The sequence below is a fragment of the Bombina bombina genome, chromosome 1, assembly GCF_027579735.1.
Source record: "Bombina bombina isolate aBomBom1 chromosome 1, aBomBom1.pri, whole genome shotgun sequence".
In the NCBI taxonomy this organism is placed as follows: Eukaryota; Metazoa; Chordata; class Amphibia; order Anura; family Bombinatoridae; genus Bombina; species Bombina bombina.
This window is the reverse complement of record NC_069499.1, coordinates 1,570,431,207-1,570,451,964: the sequence shown is the minus strand read 5'-3', so window position 1 is coordinate 1,570,451,964 and position 20,758 is coordinate 1,570,431,207. Positions and strand designations below refer to the sequence as shown.

Genomic DNA, 20,758 nt, shown 5'->3' with positions numbered 1-20,758 from the left:
ACAGTTTGCCTAGTGTATAAGGGGTTATATTTTATCATAAACTCAGTGCTCTAATATACATATATATTATCTGCATAGCATGGTATATTTTAACACAAGAAATTTACTTTTTGTGCTTTGTTTACTATTTGGGCTCTTATTTGCAAAATATATGGAGCAGGTTAGGACTGTATCTTCCCCAAATAATACTGGTGACCTTTTAATTATAGGGGAAATCTGTAGATTTTTTTACAGTCTCAAACCACCTGCTTTGTTAACTTGTATTTATTTGTCCATCTGGACAGCTGTGTAAAAATTGTGTGGACAGTATTGCCAACGCTAAACAGGTGGGTTACCCAGTACAGTTGCAAGGTCAGTCCTTCTCCTTTGACTACTTCGCAAGAAGGTAAGATGGCTCTTTCCCTTGAATTTACAGTTTATATGCACTCTGCTCTGGTTGGCGTGCTAAGGACTATGCCTCCTTCAAGTAAGCAAAAACATATTTTGCCTGAGAGCGATGTTTCTGCATATGCAGATCCGTTTACTGAGATGTGAAAAAAGAAAAAAGCTTGTATAGCTTTCTACTATTTCTGGTTCTTCTGATTCTTTTTTTGGGGTGAGATGTCTTTCGATTATTAGGATTCCTCCTTAGAACATGGTTTAGAACATTCAGCCCTCCTTATTTAAATTAGAACGTTTACAGTCTCTTTTGCAAGGGTTCTGCTGAGCTTACAGGAGTCTCCTCCTTCCCAGAGTTAGTCTGTAAAACACATAGAAACACATGTTTAAACAGGCTTCTAAGCTAGCTGCCGATTTTTAATGTACCAGACAACATTTCTGACATTTTCTTCAAGGAATGGGTTAAACCGGGTGTTCCATTTATTCCTTCTACAAAGTTTAAAAGGATGTTTCCAGTTCCACCCATTAAATCTGATATTTGGGAGATGATTCCTAAAGTAGATGGAGCCATATCTACTCGGGTGAAAAGAACTACTATTCCTTTGGAGTACAGCATGTCTTTCAAAGTCTCCATGAACAGGAAATTGCAGTCCTACCATATACGGACATTTTTGCAGGCAGGATTCTTATTTAGACTAGCGGTCGGTATCACCTTTGTGGGCAGGTGCTGTGACTCTTTGGTGTGATTCTTTATCGAAAAAATATGTCTGAAATGACTCGTTGCAAATTCCTTTGTCTGTGAAGCAGCTATATATGGAAATTCTGTTGAATGCAAAAGAAGCTGTAGCTGACCATGAGAGCCCTATGGTTAAAATCCTGGTCTGTAGATACGGTTTCTAAGAGAAGAAATGTTATCTTTGGACTGCATTCAATAATCTCTAATGTATCTAGTCGTAAGAGTGCTTTCTTGTCTCAGGACAAGGGTAAATTTAGACCAGGATGTTCCCATTCCTTTAATCAGTCCAGAAACCAAAAATCCTCGACTTCGTTTACTCCAAAATCGGAGTCTGCTAAATCTTCAAGGAAGATACATTCAGACCGCTTTTAGATCTCAAATCTCTTAACAATTTCCAAAGGGTACCTGCATTGAAAATGGAAACAATTTGGACTATTCTATGGTTGAGGCAACTGTCAATTCATGACTACGATCAACCGGAAGGACGCATATCTACATATTCCCATTCACAGGGATCATCACAAATTTTTAAGGTTTGCCTTTCAGCAGAAATTCATTCAGTGAAGCTTTACTTTGGCCTGGCCAAGGCTTCAAGGGTGTTCACAATGGTCCTGGTGGCCGCACAGGACTTGGTATGCAGACCTAGTCTATATGTCCAGTGCTCTGCCTTGGACCCTTCCTCTGCATAGGGATCTCTTGTCTCAAAGACTGCTTTTCCATCCATATTTAAAGTCTCTAAATTTAAAAGCGTGGAAGTTGAACACTTAGTTTTATGTCAGACTTTTTTCTGAATCGATAATCTGCATCTTATTTAGGCTAGGAAGTCAGTAAGTAGGAAAATGTATCATAAGGTATGGAAAACCTTTTTTTTCCTGGTTTAAGTCCAAGGGTTTCCTTTGGGATTCATTTGGAATTCCTAGTATTTTACAATTTCTTCAGGATTTATATGGCAGTTCCTTAAAGGTTTAGATTTCTCTGTATTGTTGCATGAAATGTTTGCTTAATTACCAAACATTCAAACTTATGTTCAGGCTCTTGCTAGATTCAGAACCGGTGGTTTGTACAGCTTCTCTCCATGGAGTCTTAATCTGGGTTTGAAAATATTATAAGGTAAACCTTTTGCACCTATGCCTAATCTAAAGTATCCAACTATTGTTGTGGAAGGTTTTGATACTTTTTGGATATTTCTTCAGCCATAAGGGTTTCAAAACATTCTGCGTTATCTTGTGAGTCTCCTTATTTGGCGTTTCATCATGACAAGGCTTTCCTAAGGACCCAATATTCCTTTTTTCAAAGGTTGTTTCTTATCAGAATATCAATCAGGTGATGTTGTTCCGTCCAGGGTTCTCCTCAGAAAATTTGACAGCCAGGTATTATGAAGTTTCCGGGTGGGGGCAGTATAATACTTATTACTATTACACCATTTTCTGCTATACAAAGCACTAATTTATTACATAATGTAACATAAGTGTATTTAATGATAAATTCAATATTAGCTCATTTTTGCTTAATACTGACCTAATTTTAGCTGGGTGGTCAGTAAAATCAGCCAGGTGGTGCTGTAAGGAAAGACTCCTACATAAATTGGATGTTAGAGATTCGAAATCTCTCCAAGCCACAAAGGATTTTAGACTGTATTTAGTTTTTGTTCATTTTTCTAGTTCGCGTAAGGGTCAGAAGGCTACTGCAGTTACTTTGTCTTTGTGACTTAAAAAGTTGATCCTGCTCATTCCACAAGGTCGGTTATCATTCTGATGTTTTTTCCTTTTGTGGAGGCTGCGTTTGGCAGGAAGGTTCTCCAGGCAACTGTGACTGGTCAATGATGTTCCTGCCTCTCTTTATTTTTCTACCCCACCCCCTTTCTATGGTATTATGGACTTCACTGCTTAGGTATTACATCCCATATGTTTTGTCTCGTGGACTCTCAACACCTTATGAAAGAAAAACAAAATTTTTGCTTACCTGATAAATTAATTTCTCTCATGGGGGTGAGAGTGCACAAGACCCTCCCTAATTTTTAGAAAAATATCATTGACTGGTCTAGGTTGCACCTCATTTGCCCAGCGTTGTCTCCATGCTTTTATTTTTCTCTTTCTGCTTGGCTATGCGTTAGACTGAGAGGAATCAGGAAATTGAAGCTCTTGGTGTTGGGTAATTTTTGCCTCCCTCCTGATGTAGTGGAGTTTAATCCATATGTATGGCTCATGGACTCTTAACGACTATAAAGTAATTTATCAGGTAAGCATAATTTATTTTATTTTTTAAATATGGTGGCTGTATTTTCGTATGGGAAGGAGATGAATACATTACAAAAATGCACAATTTAAGTCATACAAAACGAATAATTGAATCATTCAAATACTCAGGAAAAGGATTGTATTGTTAAGGAGCATCAAAAATCAAAACAAAATTGTTCACCAAAAATCGTATTTGATCACATAAGTAAAATGTGTTTCTTTTTAATGACACGATGAGTCCACGGATCATCTAATTACTATTAGGAATATCACTCCTGCCCAGCAGGAGGCGGCAAAGAGCACCACAGCAAAGCTGTTAAATTTCACCTAGTCATTCTCTTTGCCTATGTTAGAGCAAGGAAGTGGTAAAGTTAGGTGTTAGAAAAGATTCTTCAATCAAGAGTTTATTATTTTCTTCTATAAGATACGACAAGTCCACGGATTCATCCTTTACTTGTGGGATATTATCCTCCTGCTAACAGGGAGTGACAAAGAGCGCCACAGCAGAGCGGTCTATATAGCTCCTCCCTTGACTCCACCCCCCAGTCATTCTCTTTGCCTACTCTAAGTACTAGGAAGGATAAAGTGAAAGAGGTGATAAAATGTTAGTTTTTATTTTCTTCAAGCAAGAGTTTTTTATTTTAAATGGTACCGGTGTGTTCTATTTTCCCTCAGGCAGCAGATGGATGAAGACTTCTGCCTGGAGGCTGATGATCTTAGTAGTTGTTACTAAGATCCAGTGCAGTTCCCACAGAATGGCTGAGGAGAACTTAAGAAATTTCAGTGTGAGGAACGTTTTTCATGCTATAAGCAGTGAGGTATGTTCAGTCATTTTTTTCTGGAGAGACTGTGTTATTTCAGAATTGGCTGACAGTATCCCCATGAGGGAGAGGGTAAGCAGTAATCCTAAGTATGAAGAGGGGTATTACTGAGCTTGCATATATATGGGCTATATAAAAATGGTTGACACTGATGCTTGAATGTTTGTGGGCAAACGTTTACATGATTAGGAGTGCCGTTAATGTTTTTAAAGGAGAGACGTTTTTTATGCTTTATTTAAGAAGGGTACACATGGCTTCATTTCTGGGTTTATGAACCCACATGGCTAGTTTTTAGACCGCTCTGGTGCGGTTAAGTTGGGCTGTGAGGCATCGAGTGAGATGGGCGGGGCCTATTTCTTCTGTTAAGTGTAGTCAGTCCACGGGTCATCCATTACTTATGGAATATATCTCTTCCTAACAGGAAACTGCAAGAGAATTACCCAGCAGAGCTGCTATATAGCTCCTCCCCTCACCTATCATACTCAGTCATTCTCTTGCAGCCTAACTAAAAAGGAAGCTGTGAGAGCTCTGTGGTGTTTTTTAACTTAGTTTATTTCTACAATCAAAAGTTTGTTATTTTTAAATGGCACCGGAGTGTGCTGTTTATTCTCAGGCAGCATTAGAAGAAGAATCTGCCTGAGGTTTTTTTCTATGGTCTTAGCAGACGTAACTAAGATCCACTGGCTGTTTCTCATCTGAGGAGTGAGGTAACTTCAGAGAAGGGGAATAGCATGCAGGGCTCCCCTGCAACAAATGAGGTATGTGCAGTAATTTATTTTCTGAGGAATGGAATTGACTGAGAAAATACTGCTGATACCATTGTAAAGTAAGTTCAGCCTTAAATGCAGTGATAGCGACTGGTATCAGGCTGATGTGTGTGTGTGTACACTGAATGTATTTTTCTAAGGAATGGAATTGACTCTGAAAATACTGTTAATACTGAAATAATGTATGAGCCTTAACTGCAGTAGAAACGACTGGTAGCAGGCTTATTAATAATAATACATAACTTTCAAATGTATGTTTAAAACGTTTACTGGCTTGTTAATCGTTTTTGTGAGGTACTTGGTGATAAAACTTATTAGGGCATGATTTTTACCACATGGCCATTTTTGTTTTCTGCATAGAAACAGTTTCTGAGCTTCCCCACTGTTGTAATATGAGTGGGAGGGGCCTATTTTAGCGCTTTTTTGCGCAGTAAAAATTCAGTCACAATCTGTCTAAATTGCTTAATATTCCTTTCAAAGGGCAGACCTTATTCGGGCCCGGCTTGAAAGAAATTATTGCTGACATTACGGGAGGTAAGGGCCATGCTCTACCTCAGGACAGGGCCAAATCAAAGGCCAAACAGTCTAATTTTCGTGCCTTTCGTAACTTCAAGGCAGGAGCAGCATCAACTTCCTCCGCTCCAAAACAGGAAGGAGCTGTTGCTCGTTTCAGACAGGGCTGGAAAGTTAACCAGTCCTGGAACAGGGGCAAGCAGGCCAAGAAACCTGCTGCTGCCCCCAAAACAGCATGAAGAGAGGGCCCCCTATCCGGAGACGGATCTAGTGGGGGGCAGACTTTCTCTCTTCGCCCAGGCTTGGGCAAGAGATGTCCAGGATCCCTGGGCGTTGGAGATCATATCTCAGGGATATCTCCTGGACTTCAAAACTTCTCCTCCACGGGGGAGATTTCATCTTTCAAAGTTATCAGCAAACCAAATAAAGAAAGAGGCGTTTCTACGCTATGTACAAGACCTCTTACTAATGGGGGTAATCCACCCAGTTCCTCGGACGGAACACGGGCAGGGATTCTATTCAAACCTATTTGTGGTTCCCAAGAAAGAGGGAACCTCCAGGCCAATCTTGGACTTAAAAATCCTAAACAAATTTCTAAGAGTTCCATCATTCAAAATGGAAACTATTCGAACCATCCTTCCCATGATCCAAGAGGGTCAGTACATGACCACAGTGGATCTAAAGGATGCCTACCTTCACATACCGATTCACAAGGACCATTACCGGTATCTCAGATTTGCCTTCCTTTGTAGCTCTTCCCTTCGGATTAGCTACGGCTCCAAGAATCTTTACAAAAATTCTAGGATCACTTCTGGCGGTACTAAGACCGCGAGGCATATCGGTGACTCCGTACCTAGACGACATTCTGATACAAGCGTCAAGTTTTCAAACTGCCAAGTCTCATACAGAGATAGTTCTGGCATTTCTGAGGTCGCATTGGTGGAAGGTGAACGTGGAAAAGAGTTCTCTATTACCACTTACAAGAGTTCCCTTTCTAGGGACTCTTATAGATTCTGTAGAGAAGAAAATTTACCTGACAGAGGCCAGGTTATTAAAACTTCTAAATGCTTGCTGTGTCCTTCACTCCATTCCACACCCGTCAGTAGCTCAGTGCATGGAAGTAATCGGCTTAATGGTAGCGGCAATGGACATAGTACCATTTGCGCGCCTGCATCTCAGACCGCTGCAATTGTGCATGCTAAGTCAGTGGAACGGGGATTACTCAGATTTGTCCCCCCTACTAAATCTGGATCAAGAGACCAGAGATTCTCTTCTATGGTGGCTTTCTCGGCCACATCTGTCCAAGGGGATGACCTTTCGAAGGCCAGATTGGACGATTGTAACAACAGACGCCAGCCTTCTAGGCTGGGGAGCAGTCTGGAATTCCCTGAAAGCTCAGGGATTATGGACTCAGGAGGAGAAACTCCTCCCAATAAATATTCTGGAGTTAAGAGCAATATTCAATGCTCTCCCTCAGATTTCAGTCAGACAACATCACGACTGTGGCTTACATCAACCATCAAGGGGGAACCAGAAGTTCCCTAGCGATGTTGGAAGTCTCAAAGATAATTCGCTGGGCAGAGTCTCACTCTTGCCACCTGTCAGCGATCTACATCCCAGGCGTGGAGAACTGGGAGGCGGATTTTCTAAGTCGCCAGACTTTTCATCCGGGGGAGTGGGAGCTTCATCCGGAGGTCTTTGCTCAACTGATTCGTCGTTGGGGCAATCCAGATCTGGATCTCATGGCGTCTCGTCAGAACGCCAAGCTTCCTTGTTACGGATCCAGGTCCAGGGACCCGGGAGCGGTGCTGATAGATGCTCTGACAGCCCCTTGGGTCTTCAACATGGCTTATGTGTTTCCACCATTCCCGATGCTTCCTCGTTTGATTGCCAAGATCAAACAGGAGAGAGCTTCGGTGATTCTGATAGCGCCTGCGTGGCCACGCAGGACCTGGTATGCAGACCTAGTGGACATGTCGTCCTGTCCACCGTGGTCTCTGCCTCTGAGACAGGACCTTCTAATTCAGGGTCCTTTCAAACATCCAAATCTAATTTCTCTGAGGCTGACTGCATGGAGATTGAACGCTTGATTCTATCAAAGCGTGGCTTCTCGGAGTCGGTTATTGATACCTTAATACAGGCTAGGAAGCCTGTTACCAGAAAAATTTACCATAAGATATGGCGTAAATATTTACATTGGTGCGAATCCAAGAGTTACTCATGGAGTAAGGTTAGGATTCCTAGGATATTGTCCTTTCTACAAGAGGGTTTAGAAAAGGGCTTATCTACTAGTTCGTTAAAGGGACAGATTTCTGCTCTGTCTATTCTTCTACACAAACGTCTGGCTGAAGTTCCAGACGTTCAGGCTTTCTGTCAGGCTTTAACTAGGATTAAGCCTGTGTTTAAGTCTGTTGCTCCGCCATGGAGCTTAAACTTAGTTCTTAATGTTCTCCAAGGTGTTCCATTTGAACCCCTTCATTCCATTGATATCATGCTGTTATCTTGGAAAGTTCTGTTTTTGATGGCTATTTCCTCGGCTCGAAGAGTCTCTGAGTTATCTGCCTTACATTGTGATTCTCCTTATCTGATTTTTCATTCAGACAAGGTAGTCCTGCGTACTAAACCTGGGTTCTTACCTAAGGTAGTTACTAACAGGAATATCAATCAGAGATTGTTGTTCCATCTCTGTGTCCTAACCCTTCTTCAAAGTAGGAACGACTTTTGCATAATCTGGACGTAGTCCGTGCCCTGAAATTCTATTTGCAGGCAACTAAGGATTTTCGTCAAACTTCTTCCCTGTTTGTCGTTTACTCTGGACAGAGGAGAGGTCAAAAGGCTTCGGCTACCTCTCTCTCTTTTTGGCTTCGTAGCATAATACGCTTAGCCTATGAGACTGCTGGACAGCAGCCTCCTGAAAGGATTACCGCTCATTCTACTAGAGCTGTGGCTTCCACCTGGGCCTTTAAAAATGAGGCCTCTGTTGAACAGATTTGCAAGGCTGCGACTTGGTCTTCGCTTCACACTTTTTCAAAATTTTACAAATTTGACACTTTTGCTTCGTCGGAGGCTATTTTTGGGAGAAAGGTACTTCAGGCAGTGGTTCCTTCTGTTTAATGTTCCTGCCTTGTCCCTCCCTTCATCCGTGTACTTTAGCTTTGGTATTGGTATTCCATAAGTAATGGATGACCCGTGGACTGACTACACTTAACAGGAGAAAACATAATTTATGCTTACCTGATAAATTCCTTTCTCCTGTAGTGTAGTCAGTCCACGGCCCGCCCTGTTTTTACGGCAGGTCTAAATTTTAATTAAACTCCAGTCACCACTGTACCCTGTGGTTCCTCCTTTCTCGTCTGCTTTGGTCGAATGACTGAGTATGATAGGTGAGGGGAGGAGCTATATAGCAGCTCTGCTGGGTAATTCTCTTGCAGTTTCCTGTTAGGAAGAGATATATTCCATAAGTAATGGATGACCCGTGGACTGACTACACTACAGGAGAAAGGAATTTATCAGGTAAGCATAAATTATGTTTTTCGCACCTCAGTTGCGCAGTTGTTTTTCTAAAGCAAGCAGCAAGCTCCAGATCTGGTGGGCCTTTGTGAGCTGTATTGGGCCAAAACGAAGGTTTAACCCGGTTTTACAGACCCCTGAGGGCAAGTAGGCGCCACAGCAGAGCTGTGGTGAGGGGCAGGGGGTGCTTTTTATTGAAATAAACGTTTTAAATTTTTCCGTTTTTTCCTGTAAGGGTTAAGTATTCCTTTCCTTGTGGGGCAAACTTTGCTGCAGCATTGGGATGCTTCTACCATAAAATTGGGGCAATTTGATTGTTTTTATGCAGTTTTGGAAAAATTGTATGCTTTTTTTTTCTCTTAAAGGCGCAGTACCGTTTTTTAAGATTCTTTTTTTTTCACTAAATAAAGTATTTTCAAGCCTGTTTGTGGTCATTACTAGCCTGTTTAGCATGTCTGACATTGAGGAAAGCCAATGTTCCATGTGTTTAGAAGCCATTGTGGAACCCCCACTTAAAATGTGTCCCTCATGTACTGAAAGGGCCTTACATTGCAAAGAACATATTTTAGCTGATAAAAGTATGTCGCAGGATGATTCTCAGTCAGAAGAGAATCAGGTTTTGCCATCTACTTCTCCCCAAGTGTCACAACCTTTAACGCCCGCACAAGTGACGCCAAGTACTTCTAGTGAGTCTAATTCTTTCACCCTGCAAGATATGGCCGCAGTTATGTCTACTACCCTCACAGAGGTATTATCTAAACTGCCTGGTTTGCAGGGGAAGCGCAGTAGGTCCGGTATGAGAGTAAATGCTTAGCCCTCTGGCGCTTTATTAGCCATCTCGGATGTCCCCTCGCAATGCTCTGAATTGGGGGTAGGGGAATTTCTGTCTGAGGGAGAGTTTTCTGATTCAGGAAAGATGTTCCCTCAAACAGACTCAGATATGACGGCTTTTAAGTTTAAGCTTGAACACCTCCGCTTGTTACTCAGAGAGGTTTTAGCGACTCTGGATGACTGTGACCCTATTGCAATTCCTCCAGAGAAATTGTGTAAAATGGATAGATATCTAGAGGTTCCTTCTTACACTAATGTTTTTCCGGTCCCTAAGAGGATTTCGGACATTGTTACTAAGGAATGGGCTAGACCAGGCATTCCATTCTCTCCCCCTCCTACTTTTAAGAAAATGTTTCCCATATCTGACACCATTCGGGATTCGTGGCAGACGGATAGAATTAAGGCTCTCAAGCTAGCTAATTCTTTTATTACTGATGCCGCTTTTCAACTGGCTAAATTAGCGGCAAAGAATTCAGGTTTTGCCATTTTGGCGCGTAGAGCGTTATAGCTTAAGTCCTGGTCTGCTGATGTGTCATCAAAATCTAAGCTATTAGCTATTCCTTTCAAGGGTAAGACCCTAAGGCCATGCCCTTCCTCAGGATAAGACAAATAGAATGAGGGCCAAACAGAATAATTTTCATTCCTTTCGAAACTTCAAAGGTGGTCCCGCTACCTCCTCCCCTGCCACAAAGCAGGAGGGGAATTTTGCTCAATCCAAGTCTGTCTGGAGACCTAACCAGACCTGGAATAAAGGTAAACAGGCCAAGAAGCCCGCTGCTGCTACCAAGACAGCATGAAGGGGCAGCCCCCGATCCAGGACCGGATCTAGTGGGGGGCAGACTTTCTCTCTTCGCTCAGGCTTGGGCAAGAGACGTTCAGGATTCCTGGGCATTAGAAATTGTGGCCCAGGGGTATCTTCTAGAATTCAAAGATTCTCCTCCAAAGGGGAGATTTCATCTTTCACAGTTGTCTGTAAACCAGTCAAAAAGAGAGGCGTTCTTACGCTGTGTAGAAGACCTATATACTATGGGGGTAATTCCAAAAGCAGAACAGGGGCAGGGGTTATACTCCAATCTGTTCGTGGTTCCCAAAAAAGAGGGAACCTTCAGACCGATTTTAGATCTCAAGATCCTAAACAAATTACTTAGAGTCCCATCCTTCAAGATGGAGACCATTCGGACTATTTTACCAGTGATCCAGGAGTGTCAATATATGACCACCGTGGATTTGAAGGATGCGTATCTTCACATTCCTATCCACAAAGATCATCACCAGTTCCCCAGGTTCGCCTTCCTGGACAAGCATTACCAGTTTGTGGCTCTTCCCTTCGGGTTGGCCACAGCTCCCAGAATTTTCACAAAAGTGCTAGGGTCCCTTTTGGCGGTTCTAAGGCCGCGGGGCATAGCAGTGGCGCCTTATCTGGACGATATCTTAATTCAGGCATCAACTTACCAACTAGCCAAATCTCACACGGACATCGTGTTGGCTTTTCTAAGATCTCACGGGTGGTAGGTGAACTTACAGAAGAGTTCACTTATCCCTCTCACAAGAGTTCCATTCCTGGGAACTCTGATAGATTTGGTAAACATGTAAATTTTTCTGACGGCGGTCAGAAAATCAAAGATCTTAACCACCTGCCGAGCTCTTCATTCCATTCCTCGGCCGTCAGTGGCTCAGTGTATGGAGGTAATTGGACTTATGGTAGCGGCAATGGACATGGTTCCGTTTGCTCGCTTGCATCTCAGACCACTGCAACTATGCATGCTCAGACAGTGGAATGGGGATTATGCTAATTTATCTCCTCAGATAAATCTGGATCAAGAGACCAGAGACTCTCTTCTTTGGTGGTTGTCACAGCATCATCTGTCCCAGGGAATGTGTTTCCGCAGGCCAGCATGGGTCATTGTGACGACGGACGCCAGCCTCTTGGGCTGGGGTGCAGTCTGGAATTCCCTGAAAGCACAGGGTGGGTGGACTCAGGAGGAGGCTCTCCTTCCAATAAATATTCTAGAACTGAGAGTGATATTTAACGCGCTTCAGGCGTGGCCTCAGATGGCTACGGCCAGATTCATAAGATTCCAGTCGGACAATATCACGACTGTAGCATATATCAATCATCAGGGGGGAACAAAGAGTTCTCTAGTGATGATAGAGGTTTCCAAAATAATTTGATGGGCAGAGACTCACTCTTGCCATCTATCAGCAATCTATATCCCAGGAGTATAGAACTGGGAAGCGGATTTTCTAAGTCGTCAGACTTTTCATCCGGGGGAGTGGGAGCTCCATCCGGAGGTGTTTGCACAATTGATTCATCAATGGGGCACACCAGAATTGAATCTGATGGCATCTCGTCAGAATGCCAAACTTCCTTGTTACGGGTCCAGATCAAGGGATCCTCAAGCAGTACTGATAGATGCTCTAGCAGTACCTTGGTCGTTCAACCTGGCTTATGTGTTTCCACCATATCCTCTCCTTCCTCGTCTGATTGCCAGAATCAAACAGGAGAGGGCTTCGGTGATTTTGATAGCATCTGCGTGGCCACGCAGGACTTGGTATGCAGACCAGGTGGAAATGTCATCTTTACCACCATGGACACTGCCACTGAGACAGGACCTTCTCATTCAAGGTCCGTTCCAGCATCCAAATCTAGTTTCTCTGCGGCTGACTGCCTGGAGATTGAACGCTTGATTTTTTTTTATTTTTTTTTGAGTCGGTCATAGATACCTTGATTCAGGCTCGAAAACCTGTCACTAGGAAAATTTACCATAAGATATGGCGTAAATATCTTTATTGGTGCGAATCCAAAGGCTACTCATGGAGTAAGATCAGGATTCCTAGGATTTTGTCCTTTCTCCAAGAAGGATTGGAGAAGGGGTTATCAGCTAGTTCCCTAAAGGGACAGATATCTGCTTTATCAATTTTACTGCACAAGCGTCTGGCAGATGTTCCAAACGTTCAGTCGTTTTGTCAGGCTTTAGTTAGAATCAAGCCTGTGTTTAAACCTGTTGCTCCGCCATGTTGTTTGAATTTAGTTCTTAAAGTTCTTCAAGGGGTTCCGTTTGAACCTATGCATTCCATAGATATTAAGCTTCTATCTTGGAAAGTTCTGTTTTTAGTTGCTATCTCTTCGGCTCAAAGAGTTTCTGAACTACCTGCATTGCAATGCGACTCGCCTTATCTTGTTTTCCATTCCGATAAGGTGGTTTTGCGTACCAAACCTGGATTCCTTCCTAAGGTTGTTACTAATAAGAATATTAATCAGGAAATTGTTGTTCCTTCTCTGTGTCCTAACCCTTCTTCTAAGAAGGAGCGTCTGTTACACAACTTGGACGTGGTTCGTGCTTTGAAGTTTTACTTGCAAGCGACCAAAGATTTCAGTCAAACATCTTCTCTGTTTGTTGTCTATTCTGGAAAACGTAGAGGTCAAAAATCTACGGCTATCTCTCTTTCTTTTTGACTGAAAAGCATCATCCGTTTGGCATACAAGACTGCTGGACAGCAGCCTCCTGAAAGAATTACAGCTCAGTCTACTAGAGCGGTGGCTTCCATATGGGCTTTTAAAAATGATGCTTCTGTACAACAGATTTGTAAGGCTGCGACTTGGTCTTCACTTCATACCTTTTCCAAATTTTACAAATTTGATACTTTTGCTTCTTCAGAGGCTATTTTTGGGAGAAAAGTTCTTCAAGCAGTGGTGCCTTCTGTTTAGGCATCTGTCTTGTCCCTCCCGTTCATCCGTGTCCTGTAGCTTTGGTATTGTATTCCACAAGTAAAGGATGAATCCGTGGACTCGTCGTATCTTATAGAAGAAAAGTAAATTTATGCTTACCTGATAAATTAATTTCTTCTATGATACTACGAGTCCACGGCCCGCCCTGTCAATTTAAGACAGATTATATTTTTTGTTTAAAACTTCAGTCACCTCTGCACCTTTTAGTTTCTCCTTTTTCTTCCTATACCTTTGGTCGAATGACTGGGGGGTGGAGTCAAGGGAGGAGCTATATAGACAGCTCTGCTGTGGTGCTCTTTGCCACTTCCTGTTAGCAGAAGGATAATATCCCACAAGTAAAGGATGAATCCGTGGACTCGTCGTATCATAGAAGAAATCAATTTATCAGGTAAGCATAAATTTACTTTTTTTTTTAGAGTTGATTTTTTTTAGCATTGCAAGATTGTGCTGCTTTGTCCTAGGGTGTAGCCGTAGTCCATATCAGTCTCTTCAGTAGAGCAGTGGTGGCTTTAGAGCAATGGGAACTTGTGGGACATAATTCTCACTGCTCCTCCCATATACTGATGCTGCCCTAGCCCTGAAAGCTTGAGTAAAATTACTCAGCCAGTTCTCTCTCTTTACAGGTCCATGGGAGGGAGAGGACCTTTCAAACCTGGGAGCTGCCTTGCTGTCGGGCAGGTGAGGAGGTAAGTGCTTACTTTATTTTCTGGGGGTAAGAAGACTCAGAATAAGAAGGCACTTTATTATAAGGGAAACATACAAAGGCATGTTGGTGGTTCCATTCTCGCGTCGGTTTCACTTATGAAAAATATGTCGACCGGGTGAGGACTTTTGTTACACCCACGATGGGCGGATCTAGAGGAGGCGGCAATTTGAGTTGTGCGCCTTTTTCCTGTACTTCCTGTTGATCGGATGGGGAAGCAGTGCAGCTTCTGTTTCTATAATATGCATTGTTCTTATCCTATGCGTGTTTGGAAACAGAGTCCAGTTTCTTTCATCTGACACCCCTGAGTTCCAGATCGTTAGCTAGAAAATCGGCTCCTGCTCAGAAAAGACCGGTGTCATCAGGCAGGTAGGCACCTCAGCTAAGCTGCTGAGGTGTAGAGGTGATCTGCAATATTGTTTAGGTTTACTGTCATTTCTGCAGATAAAAAATAATAAAGTTACCATTTAAAATTTAAAGTGACAACGTTTTGTATGCTTTAAATTTTGTTTTTATTTGCTATATGGACCCTTTGTGAGTCAGAATGGACCAGGAAACTTTGCAAAATGTTACTTGTTCTTTGTGTTTTGATGCCAATGTGGAGCCACCAATCCTTTTCTGTTCCTCATGCATTGAGAGAACTTTAAATTACAGGGATAGACTTTTTTTCTGAGCCAACATTCTCCAAGGAGGATACTGTTCAGGAGTCTAATGACAATGTTCAATATATGCCGCAGCTTTCTCCTCAAGCGTCCCAACTTGTATCGCCCACAAATGCAGTGCCCTGCGCTTCCTCTCCGACTCCCCGTGGAGTTACGTTGCAAGACATCGCTTCTCTCATGTCCTCTGCGATTTCTGATGCATTATCTGCTTTGGAAAAGTAGACATTCAGTAGGTGATGTTACTGACGCAGTTGTTGCTATTTCGGATGTCCCTTCCCAGAAGCCTGAGGAGGAGGATCCTTCGATAGCATCTGAGGGTGAAATCTCAGACTCTGACAGTTTAATTCCAACTGCTGATACTGAAGTTGTATCCTTCAGTTTTAAGCTTGAGCACATCTGTCTGTTACTTAAGGAGGTTTTAGCTACATTAGATGACAGCGACACTATGGTTGTAGTTAATCCGAAGAAATCCAGTAAGCTAAACAAATATTTTGAGGTACCGTCCTTGATAGAGGTTTTTCCGGTTCCAGACCGAGCTTCTGAGATCATTGCTAAGGAGTGGGAGAGACCGGGTATCACTTTTTCTTTATCTCCTATATTTATAAAGATGTTTCCCATAGCCGACTCTGTCAAGGAGGCTTGGCAAACGGTCCCCAAGGTGGAAGGAGCTGTTTCCACCCTGGCCAAGAGAACTACTATACCCATAGAGGATAACAAGGAAAGGAGAGAGGCGCTGTATGTGTGAATCAATCAACAACTGTAGAAAAGCACAAGGATAGTACACTCATTGCTGAGTGCATTATTCTATGCTTCCTTGGGGCGCAGCCTTTCCTGGGATCCCAGTATTTGCCTGTATCAGCTAGCTGGTCTGCTGTTGAAAACCAGCCTGCATCTATTGGCACATTGGAGTGCCTTCACAGAATGTGAGTATCCTGTACTAGCCGTGTACTTTTCTACAGTTGTTGATTGATTCACACATACGGCGCCTCTCCCCTTTCGTTGTTGTTTTCAGAGCTGTTGACCTTTTACGGTGAAGTTTGAGTGCTGCCTTTCATCCACGGATCTCCTGCTCATCCATAATATATTTATATTTTCCATGATCACCATAAAATCATAAAGGACTGTCATTGGGACTGGTGATTATACCAAAAAACATTTTATCCTGGCTTACTGTTTGGCTTTGGTATTAAAGAGATACCATCGCTTTTGAGAGTTTGTCTATACACCGAGCTCTGTATTTAGCACCCCCTATAGGGTCATTGATCCTTTTTTGTCGTTACCCATAGAGGATAGTTGTGGTTTTAAAGATCCTATGGACAAAAATTAAGAGGGGTTACTCAAAAAGATGTATGTACATCAAGGTTTACAATGGCAACCAGCTGTGTGCATTGCTATCGTCACTAGTGCAGCGGCATATTGGTTTGATGCGTTGTCTGATGCTATTAGGACAGAATAGGATAAAAGCTGGCTAATTCCTTTATTACAGATGCTACCCTACAGGTTATCAAACTGGGAGCAAAGATTTCAGGTTTCTCTGTTCTAACCCGCAGAGCCTTATGGTTAAAACTTTGGTCTGTGGATGTATCATCTAAGTCTAAACTTTTAGCGATTCCTTACAAAGGGACCGGGTTTGATGGAAATAATCTCTGATATTACGGGAGGTAAGGGTCATTATCTCCCTCAGGATAAGAGAAACATGCAAAAGGGAGGTCAGAGTAATTTTAGTTCCATTCGAAATTTCAAGGGAAATTCTTCCGCCTCCAAGCAGGAACAGTCTAAACCTTCCTGGAGACCCAATCAATCTTGGAATAAGGTAAAACAATCCAAGAAGCCTACTATTGAATCAAAGACAGCATGAAGGGCATGCCCCCGATCCGGGACCGGATCTTGTAGGGGGCAAACTTTCCTTCTTTGCTCAGGCTTGGGTTCGAGATGTTCAGGATCCCTGGGCAGTAGAAATAGTGTATACTAAAACAGAAAAAAGAATATCCAGGCTGGCTCCTCCTTCCACAATGACACTCTTTATAGGATGCAAAAAGAGCGTAACAGCACAACTTAATATCGACAATTGTCAAAGCACCTACAGGCAAGAGTTAAAATGTCTTGCATTTTAACTCTTGCCTGTAGGTGCTTTGACAATTGTCAATATTAAGTTGTGCTGCTGTTACGCTCTTTTTGCATCCAATAAAGAGTGTCATTGTGGAAGGAGGAGCTGGCCTGGATATTCTTTTTCTGTTTTGGTATACATATGACCTGTCCATAGGGCTCACCAAACACATTCAAGGTGGAAACTCTGAGACCATTACCCGGATCTTGAACCGGAAGGATAAGCTCAGCAACATCGGATCGGCGGCGGTGAAGAAGGGAGCGGCACAATGGACAGGAGCTGCATCTCGTGTAAGTCCGCTTTATTCATTTATTCAATAGAGATTGTTGTGTATTTGAGCTTATGTGCGCATAGGATATGACTTTTGATACTTGCAATAGTACACATAGCTAGTAGGTCTATGTCAGAGTGACGTGGTATCCCTTAGTCGAGTGCTGGAGCTAATTGCTGTCTATTTGGAGTAGAAATAGTGTCCCAGGGATACAAACTAGAGTTTTCCTCCCAGAGGCAGGTTTCTGCTTTCAAGATTATCTGTAGACCAGACAAAAAGAGAGGCATTCTCTTACATTGTGTACGGGACCTCTCCGACCTGGGAGTGATAGTTCCTATTCCGATGCAGGAATGGGGTCTGGGATTTTATTCCAATCTGTTTGTGTTTCCCAAAAAAGAGGGAACCTTCAGACCAATTTTAGATCTCAAGAGTCTAAACAAATTCCTCAGAGTACCGTCCTTCAAGATGGAAACTATTTGTTCCATTCTCCCTTTGGTCCAAGAGGGTCTATTTATGACAAGAGTGGATTTAAAGGACGCGTACCTGCATGTTCCTATTCACAGGGATCATCACATGTTTCTAAGGTTTGCTTTTCTAGACAAACACTTCCAATTCGTGGCTCTTCCTTTTGGTCTTGCCATAGCTCCCAGAATTTTCTCAAAGGTTCTGGGATCTCTGTTGGTGGTGCTTCAATAACGGGGCATTGCAGTGGCGCCCTATCTGGACGACATCCTGGTCCAGGCGCCATCCTTTCAACAAGCAAGGTCCCACACTGAAAGGTTGTTATCCTTCCTGTGATCTCATGGATGGAAGGTAAATTTGGAAAAGAGCTCCTTAGTTTCAAATACAAGGGTAACTTTCTTGGGAACCATAATAGATTCCCTATCGAGGAAGATTTTTCTGACAGAAGTCAGAAAAATCTAAGATTTTCGATTCTTGCCTAGCGCTTCAGTCCGCTCCTCGGCCATCAGTGGCTCAGTGCATGGAGGTAATCGGGCTGATGGTGGCGGTAATTGACATAATCCCGTTCGCTCGTTTCCACCTCAGACCTCTGCAGCTAAACATGCTCAGTCAATGGAATGGAGATTATGCGGATTTGTCTCCACGAATACTACTGGAGCAGGAGACAAGGAATTCTCTTCAATAGTGGTTGTTTCAGGATCATCTTTCCCAGGAAACCTGCTTTCGCAGACCCTCTTGGGTAATTGTGACAACAGACGCCAGCCTTCTAGTATTTGGAGCAGTCTGGGGCTCTCTAAAGGCTCGGGTGTTTGGACTCAGTCAGAGTCTGTTCTGCCTATAAACATTCTGGAACTGAGAGCAATCTTCAATGCTCTTCTGGCCTGGCCCCAGTTAGCCTCGGCCCAGTTTATCAGGTTCCAGTCGGACAACATAACTTCAGTGGCTATCAATCATCAGGGAGGAACGAGGAGTTCCTTAGTAATGACAGAGGTAGCCAAGATTATTCGGTGGGCGGAGACCCACTCTTGCTGTCTGTCGGCAATCCACATCCCAGGAGTGGACAACTGGGAGGCGGACTTCCTAAGCAGACAGACCTTTCACCCGGGGGAGTGGGAACTGCATCCGGTAGTGTTTTCCAGCCTGATTCTCAAATGGGGTCAGCCGGAATTGGATCTCATGGCATCTCGACAGAATGCCAAGCTTCCAAGGTACAGATCGAGGTCAAGGGGCCCTCAGGCGGTATTGATAGACGCCCTGGCGGAACCTTGGAATTTCAGTCTTGCATACCTATTTCCTCCGTTCGCTCTTCTTTCTCGAATCATTGCTCGAATCAAGCAGGAGAGGGCGTCAGTGATTCTCATTGCACCAGCTTGGCCCCACAGGATTTGGTATGCAGACCTGGTGGAAATGTCATCTCTTCCACCTTAGAGACTTTCATTGAGGAAGGACCTTCTACTTCAAGGGCCCTTCCTTTATACAAATCTAGTTTCTCTGAAACTGACTGAGTGGAGATCGAACGCTTAATTTTATCCAAGTGGGGATTTTCAGAGTCTTCATTGAGACTATGATTCAGGCTCGTAAACCTGTGACTAGAAAGATTTACCTCAAGATATGGCATAAATATCTATATTGGTGTGATTCCAAGGGCTTCTTTGGAGCAGAGTTAGGATTCCTAGAATTCTGTAATTTCTCCAAGAAGGTTTGGAGAAAGGATTATCAGCTAGTTCCATAAAGGGTCAAATTTCTGCCTTGTCTATTTTATTATATAAACGTCTGGCGGATGTTCCAGACGTGCAATCATTTTGTCGGACCTTGGTCAGGATCAGGCCTGTGTTCAAACCAGTTACTCCTCCCTGGAGTCTCAATTTAGTTCTTAAAGTGGCTCTGTTTGAGCCTATGCATTCCTTAGATATTAAGTTGTTATCTTGGAAAGTTTTGTTTCTGGTTGCTATTTCATCTGCTCGTAGAGTGTCAGAACTCTCAGCATTACAGTATGAGTCACCTTATCTTATTTTTCATTCGGATAAGGTAGTTTTACGTACAAAGTTAGGGTTTCTCCCTAAAGTAGTTTCTGACCGGAACATTAATCAGGAGATTGTGGTTCCTTCATTGTATCCTAATCCTTCTCAGAAGGAACGGCTTCTGCACAATTTAGACGTGGTACGTGCTCTAAAATTCTACTTACAGGCGACTAAGGATTTTCGGCAGTCTTCAGCTTTGTTTGTGGTTTTCTCGGGCAAGCGTAAGGGACAGAAAGCTACAGAAAGCTACGGCTACTTCTCTTTCTTTTTGGCTGAAGAGTATCATACGTTTTGCCTATGAAACTGCTGGTCAGCATCCTCCAGAGAGAATTACGGCTCATTCCATGAGGGCTGTGTCTTCCTCATGGGCATTCAAAAATGAAGCTTCTGTGGAACAGATTTGCAAGGCTGCAACTTAGTCCTCTCTTCACACTTTTTCCAATTTCTACAAATTTGACACTTTTGTCTCGGCTGAGGCCGCTTTTGGGAGAAAGGTTCTTCAAGCAGTGGTGCCTTCCGTTTAGGTTCCCTGCCTTGTCCCTCCCTTATCATCTGTGTACTCTAGCTTGGGTATTGATTCCCAATAGTAATTAGATGATCCGTGGACTCATCATGTCATTAAAAAGAAAAGAACATTTATGCTTACCTGATAAATTTATTTCTTTTTTGACACGAGGAGTCCACGGCCCGCCCTGTTCTATAGACAGGTTGTTGGTTTGTTATAAACTCCAGACACCTCTGCACCTTGTTGCTTCCTTTCTCTCCTTTACTTCGGTCGAATGAGTGGGGTGGGAGGGAAGGGAGGTGATATTTAACAGCTTTGCTGTGGTGCTCTTTGCCGCCTCCTGCTGGGCAGGAGTTATATTCCCAATAGTAATTAGATGATCGTGTCAAAAAAGAAATACATTTATCAGGTAAGCATACATTTTCTTTTTTAAATTACACAGGAAAAAATAATATAATAATAATTATTCATATTAAATATTAAGAATCCATACTCAAAAGTACA

At 42.9% G+C, this 20,758-nt stretch overlaps 1 protein-coding gene across 1 annotated transcript in view; it reads left to right on the top strand.

The window, feature by feature from the left end:
• MYH10 (myosin heavy chain 10) overlaps positions 1-20,758 on the top strand; it is a gene marked incomplete in the record, with an annotated part of 607,379 nt that overhangs the window by 346,224 nt on the left and 240,397 nt on the right.